The sequence below is a fragment of the Cyanistes caeruleus genome, chromosome 6, assembly GCF_971803275.1.
Source record: "Cyanistes caeruleus chromosome 6, bCyaCae1.hap1.1, whole genome shotgun sequence".
Taxonomy (NCBI): Eukaryota; Metazoa; Chordata; class Aves; order Passeriformes; family Paridae; genus Cyanistes; species Cyanistes caeruleus.
In genome coordinates, this window is record NC_141706.1 from 44,081,724 (window position 1) to 44,100,502 (window position 18,779).

The following is an 18,779-nucleotide window of genomic DNA, read 5'->3' on the forward strand; positions in this document are numbered from 1 at the left end:
CTATGAAAGTAAGAAAGGTTTATTTTATTTTATAGAAGCCTTTATTGTTTCTCAATTAAGTTATTTGTATAATAATGGCATGTGTGGGTAGCACAGGATGATAAATATTGAATATGTGGAAGTGATTCGTATTTCATGAACTCTGATCCTGACCTTCTTACAATTACCAGAACAAATTACATTAATTACACCAAATTACATGACAGGTGGAGGAAGTTGTCATTAGTATCCATTACATACAGCAATATAGAAACTCTCTGGTTTTCTGTGGTAATTGACTGTAAGCATGACCACTCTTACATAACAGCAATACACACTCAGGAGGTGATGTTTTGTTTGTGTAGTTTTCATGTAAAAAGAGCTTACTTATTTCAGAGTAAAAAAAGTTTTCCTGAGTGATAAAATCAATGGAGCCTGGCTGCCTATGGATTAGGGTCTACTTAGTGTCCACTCTTGCAGCCCCTTTTCCACCTCCCTCTAAGTCCTCCCTGGTGCCCTAAAGCAAGCAGTGGGTGGCACACATGGAACTGGCTATTTGTACTCCTCTGGGGCAGACATGCATTGCTGCCTTTTAGACTTTATTGCTAACTGCTGGTCTTCAGGAAACCTGTAGGACTGCAATCATTTGTAAGTTTCAAATTTGGGTTAATTGTGATTATGTGTGTCTGTGTGTCAAATTAGATGAGAGGAAGATACTGTGGTAAGAGAAACCACATTTCCCTAGGCAGTGAAACAGTGAAAACTATTTTGTGCAAAGGTCAATATCCAAAAATGGGCACCGGAGAATAATCTAGAAGGGTCATACCGTGTGACAGACTGGTGCAGCAGGGCATTATGCTCTGCCAGGAGCCTCACCAGGACTTCCCACAGTGTAGGCTTTCCCCTGGCTTTTCCTTTTTAGTCACAGCACAATTTTTCTGGGATGAAAGACCATGATAAGAAAGGGACACATTTTGATATTGTTGTATTTTACCAGCAACTAAGTACCCTGCAGCTGCTTGCTGACTCCATGCCCTTCCCAAGTGGGATGGATGGGAGAATCACGAGCAGGTAAAAGCTGTGGGGTGAGATAAGAGCAGTTTAGTAACTGAAACAAAGTAAAATATAGTTGTAATAACAAGAACAAGAACAAGAATAATAATAATAATAATTATGAGAAGGAGACAGGAGAGGAAAAGAGACATAAAAAAAGAGCAAGGGTAATAAACCCCAAGAACAGCAAGTGGTACACAATAGAATTGCTCACCATCCACTGACAGATGTACAGCCTGCCCTCAAGCAGTGCTCAGTTCCCCCCATGGCCAACTCCCCCCAGTTTCTACATTGGGAATGACATTCTATATATTATTCAAACATCCCTTTGGTCAGATGTCCTGGCCAGGCTCCCTCCCAGCTTTTTGTACCTCCTCGCTGGTGTTGCATGAGACACCGAAAGACCGCGTCTTGGAGCAAGCACCATTTAACATCTAAAATATCAGTGTGTTACCAACATTATTCTCATACTGAATCTAAAACAGAGCTACTGGAAAGAAAATTAACTCTATCCCAGTAAAATCAAGGACAGATATATACAAGTTTTCTTCGTGCCTGACATAGTTGAATTGTTTGCTAAGCACAAGGGAAATACCCATTTTATCAAAATTTGCAAATTCCTGTTTTTCCAAAATGGGGGAATACCTATTTTACCATTTACTATTTCTCTCTTCAGAAAGAATTGAAGAGCACAGATAAGATCTTGTTCTTCATTCTCTTTGTTTTATAAACTCTTTGTCTTCTTCTCTGTAGAGATTGTAATGTGTACTTTTGCTTTCCTTTGCTCTTTCATTTTTTTCCATTATTCATCCTTAAACAAAGTTTTATCCCTGTTGTTAGTCTGTGTTATGAAAAAGAGTTTTAATTTAAGTCTTTCAAGGTAATATTGCAAAATAAAAAAGAGAAAAATGTATGAAAATAACTGAACTTCCTCCTAATTTTTAAAAATATCTGATTGTCTGTGAGGAGTTCTAAAAATTTATGTTAGAGACTGGTTTATTCCATTATTCATTAACCATATTATTTAATCCCCTTTGTAAACAGTTTCTAGCCAGTTGAAAGGCTCAAGCAATGTAATATAAATGGAGACACTTTTTTTTTCTGGATGTCAGAGCAGACTTTGACATTACATGTAATTTATGGGCACTATATCCCTAAACATCTATTAGGACTGGGGCCTGAGACACTGTTAATGTTAATGTTGACTCTTGTTAGGCTCTTCCAGAGGCTTCATGAATGTACCAAAAATGGTACATTTTTGTACAAAGCATGTACAAGTATTTTCTTGTTCATACATATGGTTTTTTTTATGCAGTAGGCATGGTAAAAATAAATGAAACTACTTCGATGAACTCCGATTTGTTTCCCAGGTAGATGAGTATAAAATTTGATATACTTAAAAAAACCCAGTCATGAACAACAAATGGATTTTACTTTAAAGAAATGCAGTGAACCCCCTATGTGAGTGATGTAGCAGTCATTCTTCTCACATAAGCTCTTTGGTTTCAAAAATGTAATAAAATCTCAAAAATGAAGTTAGGAATGCAATCAAGAAATTAACATGTATCAAATCTTTGCAAAAAAGGCAATAGAATCTGTTGGAGGAGAAAGGGGAAAGTTTTGAATGAAGACTTAAAAAAAAGAAAAAACCCTCTTTTTTTTGGGATAAATGTGATATATGCACAGTGGAATCCAATGCAGTGTCACTGGAGGAAGTAGTATGGTTAGTGTGGTTTTCTGTGACCTTCCACCCCCACCTGGGGCTTCTTTGGCTGGATTTACCTCAAACTGGGAATGTCAACTCTTCTGTTGCAATTACCTAGAAAGTATCTTTAAACAGTTCAAGGTCAGTATATCATTAAAAAATCTTCCACCTTGTTCTACCAAATACTTTAGAGTGATGGCCCAGCACTCTGCTTTGTGGAATAAATGATGTATTTCTGTATTTCTGCTATAGGTGCACTTTGTCACTAAGATGAAGGATGCTAAGAGAGCCCTGGGGCTGCAGACAGTTGTACTGTGTATAATGAGATTTCTGCAAGAAAAAACCTAAATGTAGAGAACATAGGAATGGAAAACCTGAAAAAATGAGTAAGGTTTGTGCTTTGCCTTGTACTTACTGAAGCATGTATTTGATGAATTCGTGCAGAGGAAGCTTTTCTTTTTGTGGCTGCTAACACAATAGGAGAACTTATCTTACAGCTGGAATCAGAATTTATAAAGGTATTTATGTTATTACAAACACACACACACACATACACACACACATCTTCTAAGCTGTGGTCTTGAAATCCAGACCTTCAACAGCATAGTCTAAAATGTCATATGCACACATCAGCTCACGATGCAGGAAAAGAAGAATATATGTGGTACAGGATTTAGGCATTCCAGAATAAATTAAATAGGACTTCTGAAACCTTTTGGAACTGTGTTTTTTTTAATTTTATGACTTTTAATGTCTTCTATAAAAGTTAAACCTCGCTGCCCTTTTCTTGGAAAACTATGACAGTAACACAAAATTTACCTGTTTGATATGTTATTACAATTTTTCTTCAAGCCAGCATTGAGATTTAGTATGTAGTACCATCTAATACCGTATAATAATTTAAATCTGGTTTAATGACTTTTGTAATATAAATGTTTTAAGTATAATAACGATTATTTTAACAAGTGTTTCCTGATTCCAGGCATGTGTAAAGATAGGGTATCTAATATAGCTGACCAGATAACTGCTTTTACAAATTATATTCATTCTTCTTTATTTCGCTGCAAAATGAAGAGAGTTCAGTGTAGTTCAAGGAAAGCATTGTGATAAACAGACAGCTTAAATGTGAGCAGTGTAAAGAGCAGCAGCTTGCAGAAATATTGCTATAGATACTAAGACCGTATCCTGCCTCGCTACGGACCACACATAATTGAATCATGTTCAATAGAAGGCCATTACAAAACAGTGCTGATTTGCAATGCTAATATGGTGAAGACAGCTGTCACTGGGAATTAAATATGATCATTCAAAGCCTGAATAAATGAGGTGCCCATTATCTTCTGGCTCTGCTACAGCCTGCTTAAAGAACACAAATAAATGATACTGTCTCAATAACCAGCTCAGTTTTGTCTTCTAGCCATAGAAATATGAAGAAGACAGAGGGAAGAGGGAGGGCACACAACAACATCAACAACAAAAAGCAGAGTCAATTTACAAAGACATGCAGAAAACCAATGCCCTACGACTTCATTTGCAACAGAACAGTATTTGTGGAAAAATGGAGAAAAAGCTTTTTAACCAAGCTAACATGTCGTAGTGTAGAGCATGCATACTTATTTACAAAAAAAAACCGAAACCACAGTGAAAATCCCAGGTGTCTAAAAAACTCGGTCAACGATTTGCCAAAAGAAATCAGTTAGAGACGCCAGAATGTCAGATGAACTGGAACAGGGTCTGCCAGGAGTGATTAGGGACAGGTCAAGGTAGATTTCTTTTCCTTTTGCCATCCAGTACTCTTAATGTCATAAAATATTTCAATTAAATTCTAATGTGAATCATAATCTATACACAAGGAAAATGCTGATCAAGTAGAATAAATCTGCATTTGTTTTAAGAAAAAATTTGTGGGAAGTTTGTGTCATTCCACAGAGAACAAAAAACCCAGTAGGGATAAGAAGAAAGAAAGGTTAATATAAACTTAAAGGTATTTTCACTTCAGTTAAGACTGTCATAGCCAACTTGCTGGTGGTGTAGCTAGCTCAGTGCTAAGTGGAATCTGCCCATCTGAAGCTGTAGCTGGGCAGTGCACGGGGGCAGCCGAGCCCAAGAGGAGCTGAGTAGGGCTGGGGATCCGCACCGTGCTGGGCAGGGAGCCTCTGGCCGGCCTGCTGTGTGTCCTGGCCGAGCACTGCCTGGGCTGTGGTGCTGGGCTGCTGGCTGAGGGCATCACTGACAGCCTCTGTGATAAACCATGCCTGAAGTGGTTTTAGTCACCGACTCGTGCCTATGGAAAATACCGTGTAAAATCTGTGCCTTAAAGGAGAATGAAGAGAGAGTAGAGAGGAGTATCTTACAGAAGTCCTACTGATAGCAGGTGTGAAAGTACTTCTTTAGACCTGTGATATTATCAAAGGAGAGCAACCTATGAAGGAGTACAGAGTTGGTTTTCTTCCATTGGAGTATTTGCCCACCCACTCCCTCTTCACAGTGTTTTACATTTTCCAATAGGAAAAGCAGCTGTTAGAGCCTGGACATGTCAAAATGAGCTGGACAAAGTGGAAGGAAAGGAGCTGAGCATAAAGATGACCTGGACCACTATTTTGCGTGATGCCAGGTCTCAGAGCAAGTGACTGTTCTGGGGGCCTTTGACAAACTAGTGAAAGCACACAGCAGGCAATAGCTTTCACAGTGGAGCTGGCTGCACATGTGAGGACATATGCTGGTCTACAACAGTGAGATAATTCCAAAGAAAATATAGATAAAAAAAATATATATATAAAAAAGATATGGGCAAGGATTAGAACATTCATTGTACAAAATCAGAAAAAAAAAAAAAAGAAGAAAAAAGGAAAAAAGCTTAGAAGTTGCATGACTGAAAAATTGCATCTGACAAAAGATTAAATAGCAGTAAGTGTAAGGCCATATATATGGCACAGGAAAGAAAAGAAATAGGGTGCATAAAAACTGGGGACTAGCTCTTTAGAAGTTACGTTTAGAAATGGGTGGAATTTTAGAGATAAGAAAAATGAATGTAAAATTGCAAATTGAAGCACAGGCTGGTATTGGTGAAACATTGTAAATGTACAAACAAATAGCAGCAGCGTTTGCAAGACACATGGTGTTAATGCATCTGCTCTTGAAATGCTGTGTTTTCTTATATCCTCACGTGTACTGAAATGCTTATGATGTCAACAAGAAGGACATTTAATAGTGGAGAAAAACACAATACAGAGTACATATGTAATGACTACTAGCACCATATCTTTCTTCTTTAGAAATTAGAGGATTCAGGGACACAAATAAGTCAAGATATACATGAAGAAGTGGAAATGTTTATATTTTTGAAATGCTTCATGGGTGTATGAGATAACCATGTAAACAGGTGTGAAAGGAGTTTCAAGGCCAGAATCCTTTGGTATCTAAACATTTTTCAATAAACTTCTCTTAAATAGGGCAAAGCTGAAGAAATACAGATTTGAAATCACTATTTTAAGTTCCTTCACCTGCCATTTACTTGTTAACTATGTGCTTTGCAAACCCGTTATCTGTAAGCCACTAAATAGAAGGCCTCTTGTGCCCTACTGTGAGAATATCTTTAATGGATTTTCAATTTTCACAGTTTCACTTGGGGTTTAGTATTTTTCCCATTTTAAAGCCCAAGGAGAGGAAACCTTGTATTAAATGTTTTGAATCTCTGTGGGTGCAATATAGCAGCTGTACATTTAATATCAAAGCCTTTGATTATGTTTAACTGAGGGGGTTCTTCTTCCCTGCCCTATTCCTTCCTGTGTCTCAGGCATTCCCTGCAGATTTATGCATTTTATCACTTCAAGGTTTTCAAACTACATTTTAATTGCTAGGTAACTTTTTCTGTGAAACTCTCATTGATGTAGATTTACAATTTTTAAAAAATGTGACTGGCAATGCCACATGTGAAATGCAGCCAGAGAATGCACCAGGGCATGGGCAGATTGTCACACATTGCACAATCCTGCATTGCTGTGCCTGTGCACATCTTTCAGATAAGTTAAATGGGCATAGCAAGGCCTTTCAACCTCTCTTCTCTGACTCTGGTCCTTTCATGGTGAGACTTGGGGCAGGATGCTTTCCATATGCTTTCATTCCTCCCATCTTTCATCTCCCACAGCCACAGCATTATCTTGTCCTTCTCCTTTCTATTAGGTGCTTTTATTACCAGACAGATTATTATGTCCATTAATTAGCAATTTTACTGCCAATATGATTGCATTTTTTATACAGGAGCTACAGTGTTTATTTCACAGCAGTAAATGCAAGGCTTGTTTGGTATTTTTCTTCTCAGGAAGGCCTTCAAATTTCACTGGATTAATGAACAAACCTGATACTTACAAAGAAAAACTAGGATAATTCACAATTCTCCATTTTCAGTAAGGTACTTAGTGTTTTCATGTGTTATAATTGTAGCACTTAATGGTAAATGGTGAGCAATTCATATTTTTACCAAATGGAAGTATGGCTCACACATAAAGTTTCCTGCTAGCAGTGTGAAACCAAATTTAGTGTTGTTAAATAAATGACCGTTCTGTTAATAAACGAATGCTTTATGTCAAAGTGACAAGTGTAGTAGATGAAGGAAAGATATTTTTACTTGGACTTCAGCAAATAATTTAACACTATTACCCACAGCATTCTCCTGGAGAAGCTGTCTGCTCATGGCTTGGACAGGTGCAGTGTTTGCTGGGTATAGAATTGTCTGAATGAGTGATGCCAACAGTGGTGCCAAATGGAGTTAAACCCACTTGGCTCACGATTGCTACTGCTGTTCCAGTAGGGCTCAGTCTTGTGTTCAATCCTTTTTAGTATCTTCATCTGGATGAGGGTGTCAAGTGCACCCTTAGTCAGTCTGCAGATGACACTGAGCTGGATGGAGGTGTTGATCTGCTGGAGGGTGGGAAGGTAGGAGTCTGCAGACAGATTTGGACAGGCTGGATCCATGGGCCAGGGCCAATTGTATGAGGTTCAATAAGGCAAATTGTTGGGCCCTACTCTTGGGTCTCAACAGCCAGCGCTACAGACTGGGGGAAGAGTGGATGCAAAGGGGAAAAGGATCTGGGGGTGCTGGTTGATAGCAGCTGGACATGAGCCAGTTGTGCCCAGGTGGCCAAGAAGGCCGGTGGCACCTGGCCTGTATCAGTGTAGCCAGCAGGACCAGGGCAGGGATTGTCCCTCTGTGCTGGACACTGGTACTGTACTGTACAGGACAAGTCCTGTGTCCTGTGTCCTGTGTCCAGTTCTGAGCCCCTCACTGCAAGAAAGACATTGAGGGGCTGGAATGTGTCCAGAGAAGGGCAATGGAGCTGGTGATGGCTCTGGAGCACAAATCTGATGAGGCGTGGCTGAGGGAGCTCAAGGTGTTTAGTCTGGAGAAAAGGAGGCTCAGGTCTGACTTTATCATTCTCTACCACTGCCTGAAAGGAGGCTGCAGCCAGATGGGTGTCAGTCTCTTGTCCCAAGCAATAAGCAACAGGAGTACAGGATATGCCCTCAAATTGCACTGTGGGAGGAAAAAAATACTAGGAAGAATTTTTGGGGCTGCCAGAGAAGTGAGTTACCGCTCCCAAAGGTGTTTAAAAGGTGTGATGTGCCACTTGAGGACAAGGCTCAGTGGTGGACTGGCAGTGCTGAGTTAACAGTTGGACGCTGTGATCTCAGAGGTCTTTTATAACCTACATGAATCAAAATAACCTCTTGGAGCTAACTTGTCCACTTAGGTCACCTTGTTTTAGCATTGAGAGACATAGAGAATCACAAAGCACTTTTATTAGAGAAAGTGACTTTAATTGGCTCTACCACATTGGAGGAATCAAACAAGTGAGGTGCTCAGAATAAAAGCAACAGGTGTCATAATTGTAAGATACATATTTGATTTCTACCGGGGGACTTCTGAGAAATATAAAGCAATTCATAACCTAAGAAAAAATTTTAAAAAAGGAGGAAACTGCATATTCCGTAAAACTGCACTACATATTCTACAGAAGGCAAGAGTTTTGTCTGTATCTGTCTGCCTTCATCTGATCTTAATAACAGAGTTAGTGAAACTTGACTTAAAAAAAATTTGGCCTTATGCTTGACTGCATTACCCCCAGTACCTTCTGTTCCACTTACATCTCCATACACTGCTGAAAGATACATGCTGAAGGCATATATAAACACAGTATTTAGCCTTTGACTTAAAATCAAAACACTTATAACTACAAAACAGGGAAGGGGGGATAGGAATGGAGCCATGGGGATGTTTTACTATCAGTGACTGAAACACTTTCTGCATATTTCAATTCCAAGCTGAGCTGAGTACTCTCATGTTCTTGATATCAACCCCATTTATTTCAAATTTCTCTTCAATGCTACTGAAATTCATGGGAGAATTCCTGTTCATTTCCAGGCTTTAACTGTATTTATTTTCCTGTCTAGTATTAAAGTACTGGAATCTAAATTTTCTAAAATACACTCTTTGTGATGCTTAGGTTTTGTTTAATTTCCTATTTTATCCCGACATCTAGAACAATTAAGAAAGAACACAGATAATGATGGTATTGCTTTCAGATAGGAATGGAATAAAATCCCCCTTGGATTATCTTTGAGATATAGTTAAGGAATGTAACATTGCCTATTATGGAAACATGGTGGATTTTGGTGTTTCTGGGTTTTTTTCAGACTTGCACATCTCACAGATTAAATCAATGTTTACCATAGTAAATGGTATGTACCTGATGGAAATTAGTCAGTACCTCATAAACAATGACTGCTGTTAAATTTTGATCTTTATTTTTTAATTTTTGCCTATCGCTGCAGGACTCTCTGAGATTTCATTTTCCACAACGAAACAAGCTTCACCATTTCTTAAATTCCCAATGGCATATTGCCTCATAACTTTTCATCAGGGCTTCAGGTACTGCCCAGCTCTTATTATCATGGTGTAAAAGAGATGCCCTGCAAAGTGAGCAGAACTTTATAAATTCTCAGAAACCTTCAACGTAACAGATGCATGTACTTAGATCCCTACATAATAGGAATCTTCTCCTGCTTTATGTGCAGCAATTTTTTCCTGCTATATGTGGCAGGTAGATGGAGGCAATTGGGCTAATTAAAACCCAGCATCAAAATACTGAGTCTGTTTAATGTATTTTTTTTGAACTTCTGTATATAAACTGCAAGTTATTTCCTTTTCTCATTACGCATTAGACTGAATAGGATAAGTGATGTTCTAAAGTGTTTGTGTCATTTGATAAGGTTGTGTCAACCTTTGATAAGGTTGAATAAGTAGCTATGAGGCTGTTGCACAACAATGAATGTTTTATCTTTACATTATGACACTATGGTAATTTTTGTACACTGTACTCAAAATACTAAAAGGAATGCTAGAGGAAGGAGTAGAGATTTGAGATTTTTTTCAGTTTGCTCTTTTTCAGTAATTGTGTCTTTTCCAAATGGTCTGTTTTATACTTCCTGTCAAATTTTATTAAAAATAAGGCCCAAAACTTCATACTAATTAGCTGATTGAGGGCATAAAATGTTTCTTTCTGTCCATCAATTTTTATTTTTGTTTACTTTTGAAGTATGAATGGTGTGGAAAATCCTTCCACTAAAAGGCAGATGGAGATAATTGAACTCTTTTCATGCAGTCTCAGGTCAAAATCAAATCCAAGACCCAGAGGTGAAAGGTGAGCTCTGTAACTACTATACAAACTATTCTTGGTAATTATCAGCATGAGCATAATTATTAACATTTCAATTATACTCGCAGTATTACATCTCTCCAAGGGGTTTAACTCCACTGATTTTCAACTTGTCTTATTTTTTTGGTAGACATCCAGTTGGAACAAAGTTGCTGGATAATATTTTTGACACAAAAGGGTAACATGCTTTTCAAAATACAGGATCTATATGTTTTGTCCTCAGTGACACTTGTATGCTTCCAGATTTTGATTGCTTGGTAACACTGCTTGGCATAGTGGGTAGATCCAAATAGACTTAAATAACACAAGAAACAAAAAACTACACAGGAAATAAAACACTGTATCCAAACTCATCTTTTGTAAAATATATAGTCTGAAACTGAGACTTAAATTAATAATAATTCATCCTTTAATTTTAAAATGTTATTCACTCCTTGTCTGTTGTTTAATAATTTTCACATATGTTTCTTAAAATTTATTTAGCCAATATATGAAGCCAAAACATATATATATTTTAAAATATTTTGTTGTTATGTATCTAAATTTTTTTCTGAGCATTCAGTCTTAAAATGTTTAAAGGGATTTAGTATCAGTGGGAATCACATGAGATATTTCTGTGCCTTTATTAATTATGTATAATCATCTTTAATGCTTGTACATTATGGTTGAGTTTGAATTACTGGGTAGGTGAGAATCTCTGAGTAAAGGTGAGGTATTATTCTGTATTTATGGAAGTGCTACTTTCAGAGAGAGAGAGAGGCCAGAGAGAGACCAGACTATCTGGAAGAGACATGAAGACTTCAGCTTGAGGACTGGGTATAACATCAGAAGTGACTCCCATTCTAGAGACACCTGAATCAGCACAAAACAAACTGAACAGCACAACATTAAACAGCAGCAAAGGTAGCACCCTATATTCTTGCTTCTCATCACATGGGTGTGAAAGAAACCTTGTTTAGCCACTGTAAAATCCTTAAATCTTCACAAGAAAATGACAAACATCCAACATGCTGTAAGAGAGAAGACCAGAGTAAGCCTATACTGATATTGTATGGCCATTTTAATACTTTTCTGTAAAAACCATCCTCTTTAAGGTTATAAGCTAATATAAGTTACTGATGCATGGGAAAACATGCTATAGCTTTGGAGGATCTTCTCTGCCTCCTCCACCCAAAACCAGAATGTCTTTACTATAAAAAAAATGTACTTTTATGAAAAGGTAAACCTTTGTCAGTCAAGTCAAGGAGTAAAAAAAACCACTGTAATGGGGAATACAGTAGGGGCTTAAGCTATTTTTCATATATTAGTGCCATGCAAAACTTCAAAAACGACCGTATTGTTCAGCTCAGAACAGGAAAAGGAAGACCAATGGATAAGGTAGGTATCTATAAACATGTGAGGCTACAATGATGTCATCAGGTCTCTGGAAGAAACACAATCAAAACTAACTGAATACAATTCTACAGCAGAGTGGTAAAAGATCACTAGGAGGAATGTAAATTTCATTTACAATGCCAAGTAAAATTTTCATCGTGGAATGATCAGATAAGTATCATAAAACAGAGAAATTATTTATGATTTTATGATTTTAACTGAATAACTTTGCCAAAAAATGAAACACAAGCAAAAACCATGTACAAAAATGATTAGGTACCATAACTGTGCTTCAACAATTAATATAAAATTTCCAAGATCAAGGAACAAAAATGTCTTCTGGGCACATTATACCCAGAAAAACATTTTGGATTCTGCAGAGTAAAACGATCTGCTAATTTTGTCAGCACTGCCTGCAGGTACAGGGTACCATAAAACAGAGGATGCTGCAAGGAATAATGAAAAGGAGAGATAAGGCTCAGAGACCAACGTCTACAGTAATACCAGGGACAGATGATGTGGGAATAGTATTAGAGGAAATAAAATCTGATTTTTTAAATGGGGGTGGAAACTGATAATTTTAGTATTCATGGGTGTTGCTGAGTAGGGAATAAGTCAGAATACATTCCCTTATTTTATATTACAGATACAGATGCTGAAGAAAGACTCTGTGAATGGGAAGCAGTTATTTTTGTCTTTGCAGTAGACAGGTGGTTTAACATCAAACACTTCAAAAAGTGATAAATTCGTTTCCAAAACCCAGTACTCATATTAAAAGCACATCTCCAAAGAATTGAGATATTTTTGACTCAGCTATGAACACATTCACCGTCTGAGTAAGCTCTGCTGAAAACTGAAGGTAGTAAAGGCCAGATAAATTTGTTACTTATTAGTGCAGTTCAAAAAAACTGACAGCATTTCTCCTTCCCCCAAGCCCAACCAACCAATACTGCTTTGTATATTATAAAACTCACCTGTAATAGTATCTGGTAATAGCCAGAAACGCTCTTCATATTTATTAGTACAAAATAGTTGATGTCACAATTTCCTGCCCTTTCTACTATTTTAGCAAATTAGGCAAGCATTTATTGAAAAAAAATTAAGATGATAATAGTAATTTTAAAAATTATTTTAATGAAATAAAAATAATGTGAGTGTGAAGGATTAACAAATCTATGAGAATGGGTTTAGAATATTTTAATGGGAAATAAATAATAACACATGCAAAGCTGCTGAGCTGTTTTGTCTGCAAAAAAAACCAGGTCAATTCACTGAAAATTTCTTGATCATTGCAGCAGAAAATTGGAGTTTGGACCAAAGTGATTATACCTCTGTTTCTGTAAATTTGGAAAAGACTCGTTTAGCCCTAATTTCCCTGACATAAATGTATTAGAAAAAACTGCAGCTAGAGAAGTGATTATGTATCTCAAATCTATTGTCTACTGTCACCCACAGGTCTATTGCCTGCCAACAACTCACATTATTATGGGCAGGAAGTCACGAAGCTGGCAGAGCTGGGCCGTCTCAGATACCTATTGGTGCTCCTGGCCATTCTCAGCCTACCTACCTAGGGAAAATGGCAAATAAAATTGTATTTTAAATAGTGCCCTGATACAGATTGCCTACTGTGTTTAATACTGATTAAATTACACCACATTACCACTGCATGAGCAGTGGATTCATCCTGAACCTGCTGATAATGGGAGATGTGAGCTGCAGAACCATTTGATGGTGACTTTGTCATGAAATTTGAACATATACACAGAATATATGAGCCCTTCATGGCTGTAGCTCTCTCTCTCTCCTGGCAGAGATTGCGTGCTCACCCCTTGGGCTGCCATCTCTGTGAGTGTGATGCTGCCTGTCTCTGTAGTGCCCATGCTTAGGAGAATGTTGTAGAGTTGCTGTATTATGGATGGAGAAGTTGCACTGTCCCCAAAACTGATTTGTGAGATGAAGGTCAGCAAAGGTCTGCTGAAAAAGAGGAACAGAGGTAAATGATGATGATAGGTGCCTGAAATTTAGGAACTGGAGCAAACAGACTGACCATTTCTTAATAGTAATGACATATGATGGGTGGGGTTTGAGTGCATTGGCTGTTCACACAAGGCACCACACAAGGCACTTCAGGCTATCCTGAAAGTTGTTAAGTAATTCAGTGATAGTGCAGGTAGCTTATAGTTATTTGTAGCATATCCATGTCTCTTTCTTAATGCTTTTTTTTTTTCTTTTTTTTTTTTTTCTCAGAATGGATGTTGTGACACTGAGAACTTCAATGTCCAAAATTACTGGTGGGTAAATGGTGCTGTGGAAACCTGTATAGCTACAGCTCACTAGAAATGGTTAAAGAATGAATCCACTCTTTTGCAAGAATTGTTTTAAAAGGCCTGACTGGCTAGTGCAGAAGAAGGAGTGAAGCTGTTATGTGGCCTTCAATTCAAAAGCAAGTCTTTGGATTTTAACAGAGAGGGAGTGAACGGTACAGGAGAAATGTCTTAGCTGCTTGCAGTTGTACAGCATGTAGAGGAGAGAGCCAAGAGTAAGGCATGCTAGAAGGGCAATTCTGTATTATAAGAAAACAAAATAATGGATTTGGTCTGTTCTGAAAACAGGAACAGTGCTCTCATTTTCTTTATTCGGATGGTGGAAATACGTGAAGAATAAGGTTAGAGTTGAATGTATTTCCTTAAGTGAGAATCTGATGAGAATGAGAAGCCTAATCCCAGGAAAAGGCAATTTAATTGAAGTACTGATGCTTCTACAGGGTGCAGAATAGTGAATCTCTCAATCTCCACAATCATACTTCTGATCTTATGTCATGTATATGCATGGGTGAGTGCATGTGTACAACTGTGCATGCACAGTAGGGATGTGCATTGTCATAACTACTTGTTTCCAAGCAAGTATCTCCAAGTAGAGATAATTTTGCACAATAGGAATACCCTGTATTAACAGCAGCCTCTACAGATTTAATAGAATCAGCAGGTTCAGCCTGCACTGCATGTGATGTGTGGTGATGGCTCCTTGGCAGCAGAGCACCCCAGTGCCATTGCTTCTTATACCCTCTCTTTCATCTGATCCTGGAGTATTCAGCTCTGACAGGACATCCTTTTCTGGTGCACTTGAGAAATTAGGATTCTAATTTACTACTTATTTACTTCCTCTTTCCTACTACTGCATTTTTGCTTTTAAAGTATTTGATTCCTAACTCTTTTTGGTCTCATGGTTACAAATGTAGTGCTAGTGTATAACAGGATGCAGAGTTTCATCATTCCCCTCCACTGTATCCAGCAAAACCAGGTCCCAGAGCAACTGAGTATTTGGAAACCTAAGGAAGACAACCTACTTTTCCTTCTATACCTCATGTTAATTCCAATGGCCTGTCAAAAAAAACCATGAACATCAAAACTAAACCAAACCTAAAAACCAAACCAACCAACCAATCAACCATTCAAACAAAAACCACCAAAACCCACCCAAATAAAGGAAATAGGGCCATAATCCTCCCTGACAGAGATTGTCTAATTCTATTGCCTTCAGTGTATTTTAAAGCATGTGATGATCTTGTGCTAGGACTCCTAGTCTGAGAATGTAAGGACACCTTCCTTATTTTGACGAAACTTCACTGTTTTCAGCGGGTTTTGCACTGGTGGTAGCTAAAAATCTGCCTGTTGGTAGCAACTGGCGTGAAGAAGCTCAGTATTTGCTCTGTTATTTCAATATCTCAGTTTTACAACAACCAGCCAAGCTATCTCCCTTGTTCTGTCAATGCTATAGTGTTACAGTGGATATTTTGATTACATTATGTAATTTATCTACACAGAGCAAAAGAGTGCAGGTAACTTACAGAACACATCCTGATGTTAGCTAGACATGTTGCTGCTCAAGATGGTTTGGCTATATGTGCAAGCTGGACTTTGACAGAACTTATTTATGTATTGTTTTTCATCATGAAGCAGCAATATATTCAGAAATGACAACAAGTGATCTACCTTTATAAATAAAAGGGTGAAAACTGTACCTCTGTATGATTGGAGAAACATATGGAGGTACCCAAACCTCTCTGCTCTTCCCATTGTCATTGACAGGAACTGGTGGTGTTCTGGGTATTTGTTCTTAAACATAAAATCACTAAGAGTCTTTTCATGTAATTACACTGAACGAAAACATGCAACAAAATTCAAGAAAGAATAGTCATCTTGATTTTTTTCTAGCTTCAAGTAATTCTTCTGTACAAATAAGTATTTAAATAACATAGGCTGTAAAAGCAGCATCAACCAGCCAGACTGTATGTGTATGGAAACTCTCTAATATAAATTAGTGCCTTTTAAAAATCATGGTAAACTCTGTTTTCTGTAATTATAACAAACCCTAGAGTTTTACCCATGTAATAGTAATTTTTAGTGTCTTCACCATTATTTTCCTTTTTATTTATTTAACTACAACTAACTTGAGCAGACAATGTTAAGTGGGGAAACAGATGTGGTTAAATAGTCTGTAATTATGCCTTTAGTCATCTCTTACCATCACAAGGCTCCTCCTGCTACTATGACCAGAAAAAGTGACCTAACTGATTTCACCAGCAGCTCTGCCAGTGTCTGATGCAGAATAGATGGCCTTATTAAGCAATCAGAAAAAAAAAATAAATAAAAATCAACCATTACAGTGGAATAGTAATCAGCAGTGTTTATACTAGTTCCACAATGCACAATCAGAACCATGAATTCTGCTAATTGGGTACCTTTTGCATCCAGAGGTGTCTACAATAGGAAACAAAAGGGACTTGAAAATTAATGTTTGTAGCAATTAGTTTCTGACTAAAGGCTTAGCCCAGTTCATGGAAGCCATGATTCAAACACAGATTATTATAGTAAGTATGGTATTTAAATGTCCTCTGCCATTATTTCGCATCAAATTTAGCATTGCAAGACTAATTTGGATTTACTCTTTAAAATATGTTTGTAGGGAATTTTTAAAGTCCCCAACAGCAAACCATTTATTTTATGCTTTTTTATGTTGCTAACTTTTCAAGATTAAGAGTTTGTTTCAGATGCACTGTAGTGCTGATTAAATGTGTTTGCTTTTGAATAGATGAGATTTACAAATTACATATTGAAGAATGTTGGACTATTATGTTTCACAGAATGATCTATGCTTTAATGGCATATTGAGGGATTTTATACTTCATAGAAATGTAAGGACTGGAAGTTTATATTTATAAAAACAGCTACAAACTCACACCAGTGATACATACCACTGGTATACAAATTCTTAAGAAGTGAAATTTAGATATATAATTTTTGGAGTAAATTATTAGTGCATTTTCAGATGGACTTCAGTGAAAGCTCAGTGAATTATGTTAAGTTGCCTGTATCTTTTACCCTTTTCTTTCCTTTGAATCTTCAGCATTTCTGCTGTAACAATCTGATAGACCTCTGTTCTTCAGTCCTTACCATTATAGACTCCCTGCTGTAGGTGCTTAAAGGACAAATTAACAGTAGTACAATTCAAGTAACCTCTTCACCCTTGTATCCAAGAATCATCTGCATGTTCTTGCTTTGCAAGAGGTGTCCATATGGTTAGAGCAGGACTGTGACAATAGCATACAAAAATGCTTAGAATTAAAGAAAAGAAACCTCAGGAAGATATATGAAAAGAGAAGCAGAAATCTTTAAATCAACACTCAGTCTTAGCTCTGCTCTTTAAAGGTTACACTGAATAACGGAAATGTATCATCTGCAATTTATTAATAAGTTGTCACCCTCATTAGTTAACTACTGTTTAATCAGTATGTGATTAACTGTGTGACCTTAAAAAGATTGTTATTAATACAAAACATTGCATTATGAAACCATTAAGTTATAGGAAAATATTGGTACTTTGAAGACAATCAGAATGTTAAGTGTGATAGTTTTTAGAGATACTATACCAACATTTCCTCTGACTGATTGCATTACATATTGATAGCAAGTATCAGTATGTAGTGCAATCAGTCAGTGGAAAATGAGTGAAATGTGAACTAATGAGAGCTAATTGTCTCATATAATAGCAAGGACACAGAATTCTATCAATTAAATTAGTCTGAGTTGAAACAACTATCAGTGTAATAATGTTGATAATATCAACCAAATTAGATGTAATGAAATAAATGGTATGCTAAAGATCAAGGATACCCATCGGCTTCAACCCCCACCTCCTGCTAACTAGGGAGAGAGCCTCATGACTTTGGGCTCAGTTTGCTTCAAGTTCTCCCTGAAACATGTGGTTCTGTATTCAGGGCAGTGGTAGTGGGGATTTTGTTTTAATTATTGCAATTTGCATCTGGCAAATGGAGGAAGCCCTCTGGGAGGTTGAGGCAGTGAACCTCCAGAGAAGAGTAGCAATATGACATTAAAGACTACTGCTAGCTTCAGCACAGCTGTGGGTGAGAGCAGGTGATGTGGGGGGTGAGTGGGCACTCCAGGTGCTGGGCTTTTTGTTTTTTCCTTTGGAAACTACTGCAACAGAACATCTGTATTGTGTGATCATTAACAATCTCATAGTGCTCAAACACTGCTTTTTCTCCCCTTGCTTACTCCCATTCCTTCCCCTTACTCTCAGGAAAGGCTTCCAAATCTGTTCCAAAGCTGTTCACAAACTTTGAATGAACCCTGAATGATGAGGGTTAGGTTTTCAGAGAGATGCTGAGAATACAGCAGCTCCCATTGTGGCTGAGGGAAAACACTGGCACCATCAGGCTTTCAGCCCTGATATTTAGGAGTTCAAATGTAACTAGAAGCCTAATATTACCCACTTCTGGGCTTCGAGCCTCTGAAATTTCTGCTTTGCTCTTTATTGCTATTTCACCTCCTCATTCTTTCTGATTCTATGATCTAATTCTTGGGAAAAAGAGAAGCCTATCAAAAGACAAGTAAATCCATCAGTTACTCCTGTAACAGGACTTGGGATTATTT